The 17,077-nt window shown below is 48.6% G+C and overlaps 1 pseudogene; it reads right to left on the minus strand.

Annotated features, from left to right (window-relative positions):
* Positions 1–4,694, minus strand: part of LOC125547213 — a 28,032-nt pseudogene extending 23,338 nt beyond the window's left edge.
* Positions 4,695–17,077: the final 12,383 nt, after the last annotated feature.

Consider the following 17,077-nt stretch of genomic DNA (forward strand, 5'->3'; position numbering starts at 1 on the left):
TCCAAAAAAAAAACCAAGCAAGTTAGACTATCAGTGGATTACCAAAAAGTCTGAAAGGTGTTATACATCATGTAACCTGGTTACGCATCTAATTGCTGCAGCTCCCACTTCTGTAACAACGATGATAAAATAAAATATCCACGGAACAAGAGAAGACAAGTTAACCTTCAAAGGTAGCCACTTTCCTGCAAGCGCAATGGATATCCAACCATTCCCACATCCCAGCTCTGCTACTGTCTTATCTCATGGTGGACGACACGAGCAAGCTTTTCAGCCCGCTCGTGGCCCGCTCGGTCCGAGCCGGCTCGGTCCTGGCCCGGTAAAGAAATCAGCCGGTCCGGGCTGTAGATTTTGGCCCGAAACTTCGTCGGTCCTGTCCGGTCTTTAACCGGGACCACTCGCACGACCGAGAAACTGCTGCATCTTCGGCTCTCCCCACGCCGCCGTCATCTCCTCTGCACGCGTCGCCGTCGTCTCCAAGGTCCTCACGCGGCCAACTCTCCAAGGCCACCCCCTCTCCAGCACGGCTGGTGCACGCATGCACCAGTCGCATGCAGCACCAGCGCGTAAGGGCATCTCCAGCTGCGTCCCCAGGAAGGTCTTCCCAAGCGATTTTTTCATGTCGGCGCCAAAAAAAGCCTAGTCGCGCCCAAGGAGCTCGATTTTCGCCGGCCTGGGCCGAAAACAGCGCCGGCGGACCCAGGCGGAACCCGGCGCGCTGGGGGACGCCCGGGGGCACCGGGGCGAACTGTTTTGGCGCGAAACAGCCGCGGGCCCGCCGCTTCAGCGACACGGCGCCTCGTCTTCCCCCAACGGCCTCGGTTCCCGCGGGGAATCAATGGCAAGGCTGCCGCCGGTCAGCCTTGCCATTGATTCCACACGGGCGGCGCGTCACGGGACGACGCGCCGACGCCTCCCCTCCCTCGCACGCGTACACACGGGTGCGGCGCGGCTATATAGCCGGTGGCCTGCACTCGCCTGTGCCCACACCAGCCCCGCCCCTCGCCGCCGCCCAGCTCCTCCCTCTCCCTACCTCTCCCGAGCGCCGCCGCCCAGCCCCTCCCTCTATCTCTCTACCTCTCCCGAGCCCGTCGCCATGGCGGAACGCTACCCAGGAGACGAGGCGGCGGCCAACGGCTTCGGCCGCCGTTCGCTCCGCGAACAGGAGTCTTGGCTCCTGTTCCAGGCGAACATCCCGGCGCCGCCGGACATGCGCGCCGGGCCGACGGGGTGGAGGCTCAGCGCCGGGGGAGTGCCCATTCCCCCGTTGCCCGACGCCGTGGCGAAGCCGAAGTACTTCGCCGAGGAAGTCGAGGTCGTGCGCGCCTCCCTCACCGACGCCCAACTCTCCCTCCCCCAGTACGCCGCCGACAACCACGCGGCTTGGGCGGCGTATTTCGAGCGCCGCCAGCTGCAGCGCTTGGCGTCCACCAACAGCGCACCGGTGGTCGGCGACCGGCAGAAGAGCAAGGGGCGCCACCTGTGGCGGGGCGTCCCCGGCCGCACACTCGAGGGCGTGCTAACGTACCTCGAGGGCGGCAACGACCCGCCGTTGGCGTACCCGGCGAGGGCGGCTGCCCCGGCGCAGCACCGACGCGCCGGGCCATGGGCGCCAAGGAGGTTCGGGTCCTCCTCCTCTTCTTCCTCCTCCCGATCTTCATCGCACTCCTCCGGCACTCCGGCCCTGCTCGGCGTCAAGGCCGAGCCCGCGGCGGAGACGCTGCTCGGCCGGCGCACTCGCAGCGCCGGCATCGTCATCAACGAGGGCGGCCGGCGCTCCTACTCGTCGGCTCCTCCTCCGCGCTTCGTTAAGCCAAAGACGGAGCCGGGGCTCGCGCCGGTGAAGAAGGAGCCGGCCGCGCCGGTGAAGACGGAGCTCGACAACGACGACGCGGCCCTGGAAATGGGCGCGCAGGGACTCCATAGCGATGGAGAAGGAGCGCCTGGAGAAGGCGAAGGAGCGCCAGCGCGCTGCCCTGCTTCGCTTCGCGGAGCGTCGACGCGGCCGTGACGAAGGCGGAGTCGTCGTCATCTGCGACAGCGACGACGATGCGCCGCCACCAGTCCGCCATGGCGACGCCGGGCAGGGGTCCAGCAGGAGCGCCCGCGTCAAGGAGGAGAAGGCCGACGATGATGATGGCGGCGACTTCGGCGACTTCAGCCAGTTTTTCCTTTAGATTAGTTTATGTATATGTGCTATGTAATGAAAATCCGCGAACTTCGCCGAAATATGGAAATTTATCGTGTTTGGCCCAAATTTATCGTGGTTGGCCGAATTTTATCGTGTTTAAGCCGAACTTCGCCGAACTTCTTTTATTTTAAATTTATTTTAAAACGTGCCTGGGGGCGGCCCTGAGGCCGGCGGCTGGGACCAACTCGCCCCCAGGCCCAATTTTTGCGCCGGCTCACCCCCAGGCGGCGATTTTAGGCGCCCCCTAGGGGGCCAACGGTTGGAGATGCCCTAACACTAGCGCACGCAGCACTAGCGCGCACACGCACAGCACCACCGCATAGCACCCATGGCCACCGGCCTCCCCGCGCAAGGAATCGGCCGGATTCGTCCTGAAGCCGACACCATGGTCCTCCTTCCCCGACTCCGGCCGCCGGCGTTCTTCGTCGATTACGTCGCCATTGCTGCTTTCACGGCCTCCGCGACGCCTGCATCGACTTCGCCGTGAGTTACCACCCCTTTCCCCTCTGCCTCCGCATCTGATTAGGTCCCCCAGCCATCTCTCGCTGACGCCATGGTCACCACCTCGCCGCCGGTGGTTGCTGAGCGGTCCTCTCGGTCCGGCTCGGGCTTCGCCATCACCGGTCCGGTCCATGAAAATAGGACCGCCAGGCTGCTCGGTCCGGTCCGGTCCGGACCGCTGGCGGCCGGTCCAAACGTCGACTCAGTGAGGGACCGGGCCGGCCCGGACCATGTCCACCCTGAGTCTTATCCCTGAAAATGGAATCTGGATGCCGACTGAGGCCCTCATAGAAAGTGAAGGACCAATCCTCAGGACTGAAAATGCTAGGTATCTCCATCATCGTTAGTTTCTTTGTTTGCCGGGATCCTAGAAGCAGTTGATAAACTTGTCACACAATGAAAATCAAATGATAGATACTAAAATAGGGCAAAGTTTACCTAAATAAGAGAACAAGAAAAAAAATGTGTATTAGTGGTTTGGATAGCTTTTAGCATTACACTAACTATAGGCAGCAGTTTGTACTTTATACTCACAAATAGTGACAGAGAAGTCATGACTTCGGATAATGTAAGAATCTTGTAAATTACTGCTGTTCCAGTATAAATGCTACTTCTATAAATAATATGGACTAAAGATATGGTGTACATACATTGTATTTTATTTGTTATTGCAAATAACTTCATCAGGCTGGTTTGTTGACTTTTATTCGTATGCTAATATGTTGGAAATATTTTCCGACCTAAGAGGGAAAAGGTTACAGAAAATGTTTCCCACAACAATAGCACTGCCTAGAGACCATCAAAATAGTGTTCTAAATGAATCATTTGATCAATGCCTTCATGTGTTCTCACCTCATGCGAAATTACCTTTGTCCATTCTGATAAATAACCTCCACAGGCCAATAAATTAGTATGTGTCATGACAAGTTTGCAACAAGACAATATAATGTGGTCAAATTGAAGCCTACAATATAATGTACTCTTCTAAATGGATCATTTTAGAATTTTCTTGATATTTTCTCATCTCATATTTGAATGCAAATAGACTACTATCCTTAGTGTATATGACAGGACCTAAAAGCTATTTTTCATTCACCTTCTTGGTTCTTGCTCACCTTAGCTCTGGCTCAAATTATGCCGAGACAAATTCTGGTGGAAGCCTAATACCTATCCATCAAGTAATAATGAGCCAAATGTGTCAAAGAGATCAACAAAGGCATTTCCTGTTATATACAGAAGCCAAACAGCGAAACTAAATTAGTCAAGAACCGAGACAAACGGTTTCCTGAACACAGAGCACGCACGAGAAATCAAATCTTTGAACAATTACAGGTACAGCAGTCAACAGTATCATGCGGTGGGCGCTCCAGAACACAACACTCACAGGGCTACCCAGATTCCAGAACATCAGATGGAGGTCACTGCCGTGTAGGGTGCACAGGCACACATGATTTTTCAATGGGTGGCTTAGTCAAAATTAGAGCATTGCCGCACTGGTTAGCTAGTCAAAAAAAATTAACCAGTACTAATAATAGACCAAAGGTTATCATGGAATTACTGACGGCAGTAATTTTACCAAGCCGCTACGCATGTCTGAAAAAGCAGATCGCGCAATTTGCGAAGGTAAATAGGTCCACGGGGAAAATAAGGTGGGATAGGGGACCTTGGAGGTGGGGGTCGAGATGACGTCGTGGATGCAGAAGTGAAAGGTTCGGAAGCAGTCCTGGCCGGCGGCGGGGTCGGCGAAGCGGCGGCGGACTGAACCGAGGAGGCGTCGGGCCTCGGCGCGGGAGGCGGGGGCCTGGAGGCGCTCGAGAACGGCCTTGGCCGCGCCGTACGCGGTGTCGCCGGACTCGGCGCACGACGCCAGGAAGGCATCCACGGCCTTGTTGTCGTCGGTCGCCGCCATTCCCTCTGGGTTCCCAGGCTAGGTCGTCAGATGGTTCGAGTGAAGATTGGGTGGCGAGTAATGGCGAGGCGGCGTAAGCGGAGTGTGCTGCGATTAGGCGTCGGGAAACGAAAATGGACCGGCGAAGACGAAAAGGGGGTAGGTAATGACTCAACAGACACGTATCTTTTGGCACGTATTCATCACACCAACTGGCCAGTGCTGTTTCCAGCTTTTTTTTTACGTCAGCTTGTGGTTATTTTTTAACACAGTATAGTGCTCATAACACTCACACGCACACCCTATCCCTATGAGCATCTCCAGAAGAGTGAACCGACATATCATCTTGAGATTGATGAAGTCGACGGAAATATCTCCTCCCACTGAACGCGCTTCGCTGAAAATCACGAAATATATTCAGAAAAATACGAGCACTAGGAGGAGATCCGCCTTGTCCGCCCGCGAGATCCTCCTTGCCCGTTGGCAGTACCGGCAGCGGGTGGCAGCTGCCGGCAAGGAGTGCGACGACAACCCGGGCGAGACGTTGTTCGGCGACACCGACGAGGAGGACATCACCGAGATCGCACCCCGGCGCCATGACCACCAAGAAAGCCGGCCCGTCCGCGGGCGCCGCCGGCAGCGAGGAAGAGTAGTGCACGGTATATCCATGCCGCTCCTATCCCAGGAAGGCCACCGCTCCTCTCCTCGCATCGACACCAAGCTTAGTGGGCTCAACATCTTCGGATGATTAGTCGCTTGGCGGCAACGTGGAGGCAGACAACTACAGTTTCCGGCGGAGGCAGAGCTGGAAAAGGCGAAGATTCCGTTCTCTTTGTTCATGGTCGGACACAGGGAACGGGTGCCGGTGATCTTTTAGATTCAGTATTAATTATAACTGTAGAGCCGAACTAGCACCGGTTTGATGTAAATGTAATGAAATACGTCATGTTTATATGAAATCCGGACTTATTTGGACGAATTTCGTTTAGTTGGTTTGAATTGTTTTTAAAATATACGCGGCTAGTGTTGGATGGCTGTCTTTCATATTTGTATCTGTAGACTGGTCCCTTATTCGTGGATGGATGCGGGAGGATTTTTGCGGATTGCCCTTGGAGATGCTGGCTTCTTTTAAGAAGGGACATCACGATGTAAAAGGTGGGCACCGGCTTGTGGCTTGGAACAAAGTGTGCACACATTGGAAAATTGGGTGTTGGATGATTCTTACAAGTACACCCTCCGTTCCATAATATAGGATGTTTTTATAAGCTATATTAGTTTGCAAAAACGTTTTATATTATGGAACGGAGGGAGTAGTAGATAGCAAATATGTTGTAGCCGCGTGTGGCTTTGTACCGACTCTCTTGCCCCCCTTTCTATGTTTCCGATATATCTTTCCATGACACGTGTCCTTGAAAAAAAAAGCAACCAATCGATCGATGATTTTGGAAAGGACTATATCCATTTGATCAAAGTAAACCACTCTGAAGCAAAAGAAACTGACCGATACTGTGATTGCTACGTACCCATCTCGCATGATGATAACTCTAAATCCTAAATCCTATATACTTCCTCCGTCCCAAAATTTTTGTCTTAAATTTGTCTAGATATGAATGTATCTAATACTAAAACATGACTTGATACATCCGTATTAAGACAAATCTAAGACGGGAATGTTGGGACGGAGAGAGTACTTAGCAAGTTGGTTTCCACCAAGCCATCATGAATGGGAAAAGAGTAGACACACCTTAAACATGCATAATGTATGCTACTCATATTCAATATATATTTTAAAATTATGCAATAATCCAATGAAGTAATTATGTGCACTAAATTTACAAATTCTGAATCCAAATACTAATATTTCATACAACCAAATCGAAATAAAATAATTACAAACAATTCATGCAGCAAGGCACAGGGGATCATCTTTGGTTTTAACAAGTTCACCGGCTCATCACTGGTACGCTTCACCATCTATTAACATATGTATATGTTGTGTCTCGCCGAGCCTAGAACAAACACGGGCAGTGGTTTCTTCGCTCAATCATGGGTCAACCAAGACTGTTTGATTGTTCTGCGGTACAACACCTAACGAAATGCCAAGATAAAAGGCGTTAAATGCCACATGCCTTAGCGCTGGGGTGAAGAAAATAAATGCCATCACGGGTGGGGTTTAGTACAGGCTAAGAGAAAATGTGAACCATTTTGAAAGCTATATGCGGGGGCAGGGGCATTCACCCGCGTTTAGTTAGCACATGTAAACACCAGACAATGCACATGTAAACACCAGACAATGCGGTGTTTGACTTTGCCATGACGGCGAATCTCTAGCTCATGGTGCGAGCGACTAGCTCGGCTAGGCCATTGTACATGACACCGTGCAAGTACATTTCATGGAGGGTGATCCTTCCTCTTGGGTGATTCTAGCTCCCAGTAATGGGGTCACTAGCTCTTGATCGGAAAATCAAGCTAGCGTAGAATCTTGGTAGTCTAGCTGTGGCAGAGGATGCAGTGGGTTTTCGCAAAGACCAGCGAGATGGATACGGATAAAAGGCCAATTAAAATAAAGGAAGCTCCAACTAGTCCTCCGCGAAATATCAATCAGTTTGGTCTCATCCTTCCATGGCAAGAAAGCTGGTTTGACCACTTCTCCCGATGTCTTGTATTCCCATGTGCTCTCGTATCTTCCATCTTCTTCTCAGACGTGACCCTTCTCTTTGATCTTACTATGTCACTATGACATATTTGATACACAAGGTAGTGCAACCAACATGTCGAAACAGAGTGAGACGATGGATCTGTTCTGTTGAAAACGGAATGGTCTATATAAGAAGAGAACATAATTCGCATAAATAAAGGTTGGTGGGTAATAGATAATGAAAGGATTGTATACCCAGCCGGAGCTTGTCGATGTAGTACTCTTTATATCATAGATATTTTACATGTGCAATGCACGTTTTTTCTACATACAACATATGAGCTAAAATAACCTAACATTCCCATTTGTAAAGCTCTCCATCCCCTCCTAAAAACAAATATCAGCAACGGTTAGTTGGGAACTATGCCACAAACACATTTGTCAGATACCTTACGAATAAATAAAACAAGGATAAAAATTGCAGGGGTAACTTTTAACTGAGATCAGAGCCAGTGGAACATAATGGACCATTGTTTTGTTATATTACATGATCCTAGATCCCTGTACAGCAGTGAGGTATGCAATTTACTACGGTATACTCATTGATAAAAAAATCTAGGGACAACGCACCTACTAAACAGTGTGCTTGTTACTCCCAGATTGCGCTCACTGCCACTATGTTGGCAGCAACAGCGGCCATGCCTCCGATCACAAGTATACTTCCAGATACTGAAATAGTCTCCATACACAGCTTTGGCAACAAATTTCTATTTTCTGTATCAAAACCTAGAAGTATAGGTTGAATCTATTCTTCAAGACAAATCTAACCAAATTATTTCTTTTAGACTAACCAAAATAATGATACAGAATACAGTCAGAATAATTTTACTGCACGCATTCTATGATGACATCTATCCCCACATGGAGGTTTTTCAGTAGACAAACAAAGAGCGAAATTCTGGCCTTCACGAAGCAAATCGTGAGGCAGGGATTTCTCTCATCAAACAAGCTTCCTGCTTCACAGGTCGGACACATCGGCCGGCGACCGGCGAGGAAGAGGGCGGAGATGAGATTGGAAAGGTAGTACTTTGGGGTGGTGGGTGTCCGACGCGTCGAAGTGGAAGGACTAGCCGTGGAGGTAGGGGAAGGCGGGGGCGGCGAGCAACTCGACGCAGGAGGCGGCGGAGGAGTGGAGGGACTGCAGCCTCGACGGGGCCGGCACGGCCAGGCGAGGGGAGCCGGCATCGTCCACGCCGCCGCCGCCGCGCCACTGGAGCGCGAACGAGAGGAGGGCGAGCGCGAGTAGTTGGGCGGTGAGGAGGAGCAGCAGGTGGCGCCACGCCGCGGCGCCGCCGCCGAGGCGGTGGAGGACGGCATCCGAAGATCGGGCCGAGGGCGACGCGCCGATGCCAGAGAAGAGCACAACCCTAGAGTGGCGGGGGCGAACGTAAGGAGGAAACGCTCGGCGGCTCAGGGACCAATTCCCCCACCCTGGTTTTTTTTGGTGGGTTTATTTTTGTAGATTTTATTTTCTAGGCGTTTTTTTGTCGATCGACAGTGTGGGAGGACGAAATCGACGTTCGAAATAGGACGGGTTTACTGTTACGTACGAGGTGGGATTGAGGACGAAAATAAACCAGGGGAGGTGGGACGAAAATTAACCGACGGAAACTATCAACTGCTCCATTAGAAATAAAGATGAGCCGTACAGAAATACCATAAATACCATGAGTATATCACCGAAGGCCACTGGATTAAATACCAAGCTCAAAACGTGGCATAGCCATTTATTCCCAACTATATGCATACGGACATTTGGCAGGAGACAAAAAACATAACAGATCAAGCGAACAGAAACCCATCTACTACCAGATTGACTAAACCCAAAACACACAATTAATCTTGAATCATGAGTCATGATCGATGTTTGTCCCAGATCGAGGCGAAGCAAGCAGGTGGATTTGGTGTTTCACATGTGTGATCAGGCTTGGAGTGTGACCTATGCAAGTTTCGAACTTCTGATGGAGTGCAGTGAGGCCGACAGTGTCCACGCGTAGGCGTCATGTTGCCTCGCGATGCTCATGCGCAGCTGACGAGGCTCGAGATGTGAATACAAGCGGTGGCCGATGGCGTCCGGAGGGGCTGCGGGTGAAAGGGAGCCGAAGAAAGGCTGTCAATGCAGCACCCGTTCATCAGTTCACATCATCCCTACTTGAACCCCCGGCCGCAAGTGAGGTGGATGATGGAGGAGGAGGAGCCTGTGGCGAGGGAGTGCGCACGGTCATGGGCGGCTAGAGGAGAGGATGCGGCGGGAAAAGGTAGGGGAGGAGCCAGGATGAAAGTTTGCGGCTGCCCGCCAAACAGCAGAGCGGAACATTGCGGCAATTGCGGGTGTTTGCGGCTAGGATTAGCGCGGGTCAGTGCGGCAGCCTGCATCAGCCCGCTCATGAGCCAATTTGACAAGGAATTAGTGCAGCCGAATTAGTGCATGAGCCAAAGTAGTGCAGCCGAATTTAAGAGGGAACTAGTGCAGCCCACATAGGACACACACCACTAGAATTGGTTCAGCCGATGATGCTTGTTTACTTTTCAGTTACAGACAGACACAGACTACTGCATGTCGGTCGATGATCACTAGCTAGTGCACAGAATGGCACAAGAAGTAAACTCAGCGTTTTGCTTGGTTTCGTATAAACACGATGATATTCATTACATTCCGGATATATTTTAACTAAAAGCGGAGCTTGCCTGACTCTAGAGGTATAAATTCGGACATACTTCTATTCTAAACCTAAACTAACTGATTGCTGGTGTCCATTCCCTATGTTCGGCCATGAGCCCCGAGAACTAAAGCTTCGCCTTCCCACATCCGCCTCGGCGTTCTCTAACTCCGCCTCCGTAACGTCCATCTCCGGAGTCCCAGGAAGCGAAGCTGTCAGCCTTCATGTCACCGACAAGCGGCTAATCAGCCAATGATTTTCAACCCACCAGGCCTGGCTTTAACGGTTGGGGCAGGACTGGTGGCCTTCTTGAGACCCGAGCAGCGGCGACCTTCCACGCACTACTCTTCCTCATTGTCAGCGCCCGCGGACGTGCCAGCTTCGTGGTCGTGGTGGCGGGGATGGCCTCGGCCATGTCCTCCGCTTCATATTCGGTCTTGCACCACACCTTCCGCCGCCTTTGTCAAACTCCTTGTAAGTGGCCTCTAGTTCCGCCTGCCTCGGATCTCATAGGCGGAGCGGTAGGACTCGAGCAGCGCCACCTACGTCCGCATCCGGCGTGATCTCCCTGCCGGCGTTGAGCTGCTCCTCCACCGGAGGTTGCAATTTATATAGCGGGCGAATGGCAATGGTGGGTGGCAGAGGGACGGACGGGTGGAGCCGGAGTGGATTCCTCGGCAACCGCGCGGTACTAGTGTGAGCGGAAGATGAACGGTCGTGGTGTCGGTTGAACGCGGAGTAGCCGCGTGCAGAAGAGGCGCAGGTGGCGCTCTCTCTGCCGACGCACTGCTTCAATGCCACCGCGGCGACAATCGTTTCGGATGGGAAGCACGCGCGGGTAAGGGAGGATTTTGGGTGGGCCAGGATGGTCAGAAGTGGACGTGGGTGCTGTCCGGATGAAAGCGTATCGCCGGAAATTCTGAAATACATTCAGGAATAATGCGAGCACCAGGATTTAAACCCTGGTGGGTTGAAGATACCACTGTCCACCTAACCAACTCAACCACAGGTTGATTGACTCCTGTTGTTTTGCTTGAAAGACTTGACCTAGCACAAAACAGAATTAGAACAGAATTAGGTGATCGGGCTTTTTCACTCGTAGGTGCGGGGTGTGAGTTGGATTCTTGGGGGATATCGCACTGACGCCGCTGCATCTATAGCTTGTATGTTGGTGGAGGAAGAGCATCACGCTGATGGCGCCGTCGTGGGAACTTTTTCAGAGGGATGTGATATTTTTATTCGGAGAAGAGGAAACGAGGTTTGCAGGATATGCGGGTAGTCCACCGGACAGAAGCGGCGCGTCCGCTTGAGCCGCTAGAGATATGCGGGTAGTCCAATAGCGTTCTGCGGGATATTTTTTGCGGGGCAGCGCAACGGCTTTGCGGGATGTCCCGTCCACCTTGCAACCTGAGATAAAACAAAGGAGAGATGAAAACCCCACCGCCCGATTAGGCCCGATCGACGTCGGGTCCCCGAGCAATCCTACAGCTACGAGCATTTTTGCACGGAAGAAGACCTACAGGCAGAGCTGGCCTCACCTAATTTGGGGAAAGGAGGCCCCACCCTGCAAATCAGGGTGGAAGGGGTGGATTAGGAGGCAGCACGTCTGTCCGTAGGACTCTGGGCGTAGATTGAGTCCGTAAGTGAAGCATTTTCGCGGGTCCCCTAAGTCTGCCTCCGGAGCATCAGCCCAAGGAAGTCGGTGTTGCCGTGACGTCCTGCATAGCGGTTGAAAATGGCTTCAAAGCACTAGTAGGATGGTGGAGCAATCTGGTACGTACGTCACTGGATCCGAGGGTAGTGTAAAAAACGCTCTTATATTACACTAGTAGAAAAATGCCAATTTGTCCCGATTCATAAGTGCCATTTGTCTCGGTTCAGGAACCGGGATTAAATCGTCGGTACTAAAGCCCAACACCTTTAGTCCCGGTTCTTATACGAACCGGGACAGATGAGGCTCCATGTGGTCGCTGCGGCTTGCCTAGGCAGGACGGTCTTGTTGGTAGCACCAATCGAAACTAAAAGGCATCCACGCGTCAGCAGTTCAGGGGCTGGGATTTTTGATTTTTTTTGTGAAAAGGGGTGGGGTTTAGGGGGTTTTGTAGGGTTAATCTAGCGGTTTCATATATTGTATTAGCTAGCTAATAGAGAGAAGTGTCCTCTCTTATCTCCGTGCTTAGTCGACACGCTAGCTAGCTAGTAAGCAAATGAAGGAAACCATTAAGTACAGAAGATCGTCATGAACATATACAGAGAGAAGTGATCGACCTCTCCTTCTCCGAGATATTGGTCGAACAACAAGTTCTTGTATATCTATCCGACGCTACTGGCTACATATATACAATATAAGATCTCTTACAATCCCCTAACATCTGAACTCAAGTTCCACATGATATTCTCCGTCTTTATTGATGACGTGGTCAAGAAAGAATCCCGCCAATTCCTCTTGAATCGCTCGTATACGATCTTGTGGTAGGAGTTCATCCCGCAGCTGAAACATCTAATTTAAAGAAGGGGGTCAATACATATATATGAATGAAACTCAACACAAATGATGGTAATAAAATAAAATTGTGAATATTATTGCTTACGCACTTCATATTGTTTTTTAGAGTAGCCCCGCTCACAGATCATGTGGCAGATGAACTCGCAAACGTAGTATCCACAGTAATTATTTCCGGGTTCCTGCCACAACCACTTTACAAGAAATAGAGGTCAATCAAACTGATAAGCAAGCATGCTAAATGGTATTGATGAAACTAGCTAGAATCACTAGGAGATGAGCGGAACTAGCTAGTAGTACTTTCTTTCGGGTGTGTAAATCGCAGCTCCCCGGCAGTCCCGGAGCTTGTGCGGTGAAATTTTTCTAAACCCTGCCAGACAAAGAAGACAATTACTTGATATCAGGAAATAAACAAAGTTGTCGATATGGTGCGATAATGATCAATTGAACTTACTTCTTGAGCATTGTAGTCATGGCCGCATACTCCTCGGGATCTTTTCGTCTCGAGTCTATGGCGGTTACTAGTCCCTGCTCAAGCTTAATCTCTAGCAGAATAAAGTGGAAACTGTGCACGCATGCATAACTCATCAATTACATTACTATAACCTCGAGTAATAATTTGGAAACCGAATATGCACAAGACAGTAACACTCACTTGAAGTTGTAAGGAAAGAGTATTTTATCTTTGTTTTGATTTTGAAGCAACGATCATACCAAGTTGGCCTCGGTTTGTTTGGCATCATATATAACATTCCATTCATCTATGAGATTTGTGTTAATGAACCCAATATCAACGATTTGTCTTTTCTTGCATTCGGCGATCTTCAATCTGCATAATATAGTGAGGATAATTATATATACATGCAATGAAAGAGCTGAGCTATATATAGAGACTTAATTACAGAAGTAGTACTTACAGACAGTAGCAAGTGATGATTATTTTATCGAGGGCCTTTTGATTAAAAAACTGAAAGAACTCCTCAAATGGAACAGACAACAAATCAATTCCAACGAGGTTGTGCTCCTCTTTAACTCTCAGCGTCAAAGTATCCTTCCTAGACTTGCTGCAGGTGTCCATGTACCAATCATGGAATCTTCGCATCATCGTTGTTAGAGGAGGATGACCATGTTTGACGAGAGGCTTCCCGTGCCAGTATTTGAATTCGTCCACCTCCATTGTATCAAAATGTGCATCGTCGGGCAGGTAATCTCCAGGATTGGTACCAGGAAACATCCCCGGATGATTAGCGGCGATATCGCTAGACACCTTGAGCGGGGGGCACGATTGGTTCGCTTGTTCGCCTAGCTGGGGAATTTTTTCCCACTTCTTCGTTCTGCTAACCTTCGATCACTGCAAATACTTCCCGACCGGGACGCTTCCTTATATGAACTTTCAATAATGCGATCATAGTTGCTTTGCGGCGGAGACGGTGGTGGTCGCTTCAGGGCATCCAAAGTGCGCTGAACTTTCACCTTATCTATCTTCTCCCCCGGAGGTGGATGTTTCTTAGCTCTTTGCGTTTCAAAGAAGTCCTTCACTTGGGCTTTACAGATCTTCGCGTTTTCCTCCTCGGTCATCTCGTATGATAACTTCTCTAGAGGCTTGAGAGATGAACCGAATCTGTATTGCCTCCTGATGACCCACAAGTATAGGGGATCTATCGTAGTCCTTTCGATAAGTAAGAGTGTCGAACCCAACGAGGAGCAGAAGGAAATGATAAGCGGTTTTCAGCAAGGTATTCTCAGCAAGTACTGAAACAAGTGGTAACAGATAGTTTTGTGACAAGATAATTTGTAACGAGCAACAAATAACAAAAGTAAATAAAGTGCAGCAAGGTGGCCCAATCCTTTTTGTAGCAAAGGACAAGCCGGAACAAACTCTTATAATAGGAAAAGCGCTCCCGAGGACACATGGGAATATCGTCAAGCTAGTTTTCATCACGTTCATATGATTCGCGTTCGGTACTTTGATAATTTTATATGTGGGTGGACCGGTGCTTGGGTGTTGTTCTTACTTGAACAAGCATCCCACTTATGATTAACCTCTATTGCAAGCATCCGCAACTACAACAAAAGTATTAAGGTAAACCTAACCATAGCATGAAATATATGTATCTAAATCAGCCCCTTACGAAGCAACGCATAAACTAGGGTTTAACCTTCTGTCACTCTAGCAACCCATCATCTACTTATTACTTCCCAATGCCTTCCTCTAGGCCCAAATAATGGTGAAGTGTTATGTAGTCGACGTTCACATAACACCACTAGAGGCTAGACAACATACATCTTATCAAAATATCGAACGAATACCAAATTCACATGACTACTAATAGCAAGACTTCTCCCTTGTCCTCAGGAACAAACATAATTACTCACAAAGCATATTCATGTTCATAATCAGAGGGGTAATGCATATAGGATCTGAACATATGATCTTCCACCAAATAAACCAACTAGCATCAACTACAAGGAGTAATCAACACTACTAGCAACCTACTAGCACCAATCCCGGACTTTGAGACAAGAATTAGATACAAGAGATGAACTAGGGTTTGGAGATGAGATGGTGCTGGTGAACATGTTGATGGAGATTGCCCTCTCCCGATGAGAGGAGCGTTGGTGATTACGATGGTGATGATTCCCCCCTCCCGGAGGGAAGTATCCCCGGCAGAACAGCTCTGCCGGAGCTCTAGATTGGTTCCACCAAGGTTCCGCCTCGTGGCGGCGGAGTTTCGTCCCGAAAGGTTCCTCTGATTTTTTCTCATCGAAAGACTTCATATAGGAGAAGATGGGCGTCGGAGACCCACCAGGGGGCCCACGAGGTAGGGGGCGCACCCTAGGAGGGGGGGCACCCCCCACCCTCGTGAGCAGGGTGTGGCCCCCCTGGACTTCATCTTTGGTGAGGATTTTTCTTTATTTCTTTTAAGATATTCCGTGGAGTTTCAGGACTTTTGGAGTTGCGCAGAATAGGTCTCTAATATTTGCTCCTTTTCCAGCCCAGAATTCCCGCTGCCGGCATTCTCCCTCCTTATGTAAACCTTGTAAAATAAGAGAGAATAGCCATAAGTAATGTGACATAATGTGAAATAATAGCCCCATAATGCAATAAATATCGATATAAAAGCATGATGCAAAATGGACGTATCAACTCTCCCAAGCTTAGACCTTGCTTGTCCTCAAGCGAAAAGCCGATAACAATAAATATGTTCTCATGTTTAGAGGTAGAGGCGTCGATAAAAATAAAATACGGACATGAATGCATCATGATTATTCTCATAACAGCAACATATATAGATTTTGTCATATGCTTACTTATATTCAAGTGATGATCAATTCACAATGCAAAAGTATGAATCAGAAACCTTATTGAGCACCAACAAACTATAACCTTAGTCATTGAAGCAATTGCAATTTATCATAACATCGGAAAGAGTCTGTGTCAGAGCTAAAAAGCAAGTCCACATACTCAACTATCATCTAGTACTTCATAATTGCTAACACTCACGCAATACTTGTGGTTACGGAGTTTTAATCGGACACAGAGAAAGATAGGGGCTTATAGTTTTGCCCCACAACCTTTTACCTCAAGGGTAATGTCAACAATAATAATTCATGCTCCCCTACATCCAATTAGATATATATATCATGTTCTTTCCAACATGCTGGGCTTGCCAAAGGATAAAATGAAAAAGGAAAGGTGAAGATCACCATGACTCTTGCATAAGGTAGAAGATAATAATGAAAGATAGGCCCTTCGCAGAGGGAAGCAGAGGTTGCCATGCGCTTTTATGGTTGGATGCACAAAATCTCAATGCGAAAGAACGTCACTTTATATTGCCCCTTGTGATATGAACCTTTATTATGCAGTCCGTCGCTTTTATTACTTCCACATCACAAGATCGTATAAAGCTTATTTCTGCCACACCAATAAATCATACATATTTAGAGAAATTTTTATTGCTTTGCACCAATGACAACTTACTTGAAGGATCTTACTCAATCCATAGGTAGATATGGTGGACTCTCATGGCAAAACTGGTTTAAGGGTATTTGGAAGCACAAGTAGTATTTCTACTCGGTGCTGAGAATTTGGCTAGCATGAGGGGGAAAGGCAAGCTCAACATGTTAGAGGATCCATGACAACATACTTTATCTCAGATATAATAAAAACATAACTCATTACATTATCTTCCTTGTCCAACATCAACTCTTTAGCATGTCATATTTTAATGAGTGCTCCCAATCATAAAAGATGTCGATGATAATATATCTATATGTGAAACCTCTCTTTCCTTATTATTTCCTATTAATTGCAATGATGACCAAAGCTATGTCTGCCAACTCCCAACAACTTTAAATCATCATACTCTTTCTTTGTGAAGCCATTACTCTCAATAAGATCAATATGAACTCTTTGTTTCTTTTTATTCTTTTCTTCTTTCTTTTTTATTCACCCAAGATCATGGTAAAACAATCAAGTCCTTGACTCAACATTAATCTTTATTATATATAGCTCATGGACTCGATTACATAGAGAGATCATAAAGCAAAACTCAAAACTAGATCATGCCATAAACTTTATTCTACTAGATCAAGATACTACTAATAGGATCGAACTAAGAAAAACGGTAAAGAT

The sequence above is a fragment of the Triticum urartu genome, chromosome 3 (assembly GCF_003073215.2).
Source record: "Triticum urartu cultivar G1812 chromosome 3, Tu2.1, whole genome shotgun sequence".
In the NCBI taxonomy this organism is placed as follows: Eukaryota; Viridiplantae; Streptophyta; class Magnoliopsida; order Poales; family Poaceae; genus Triticum; species Triticum urartu.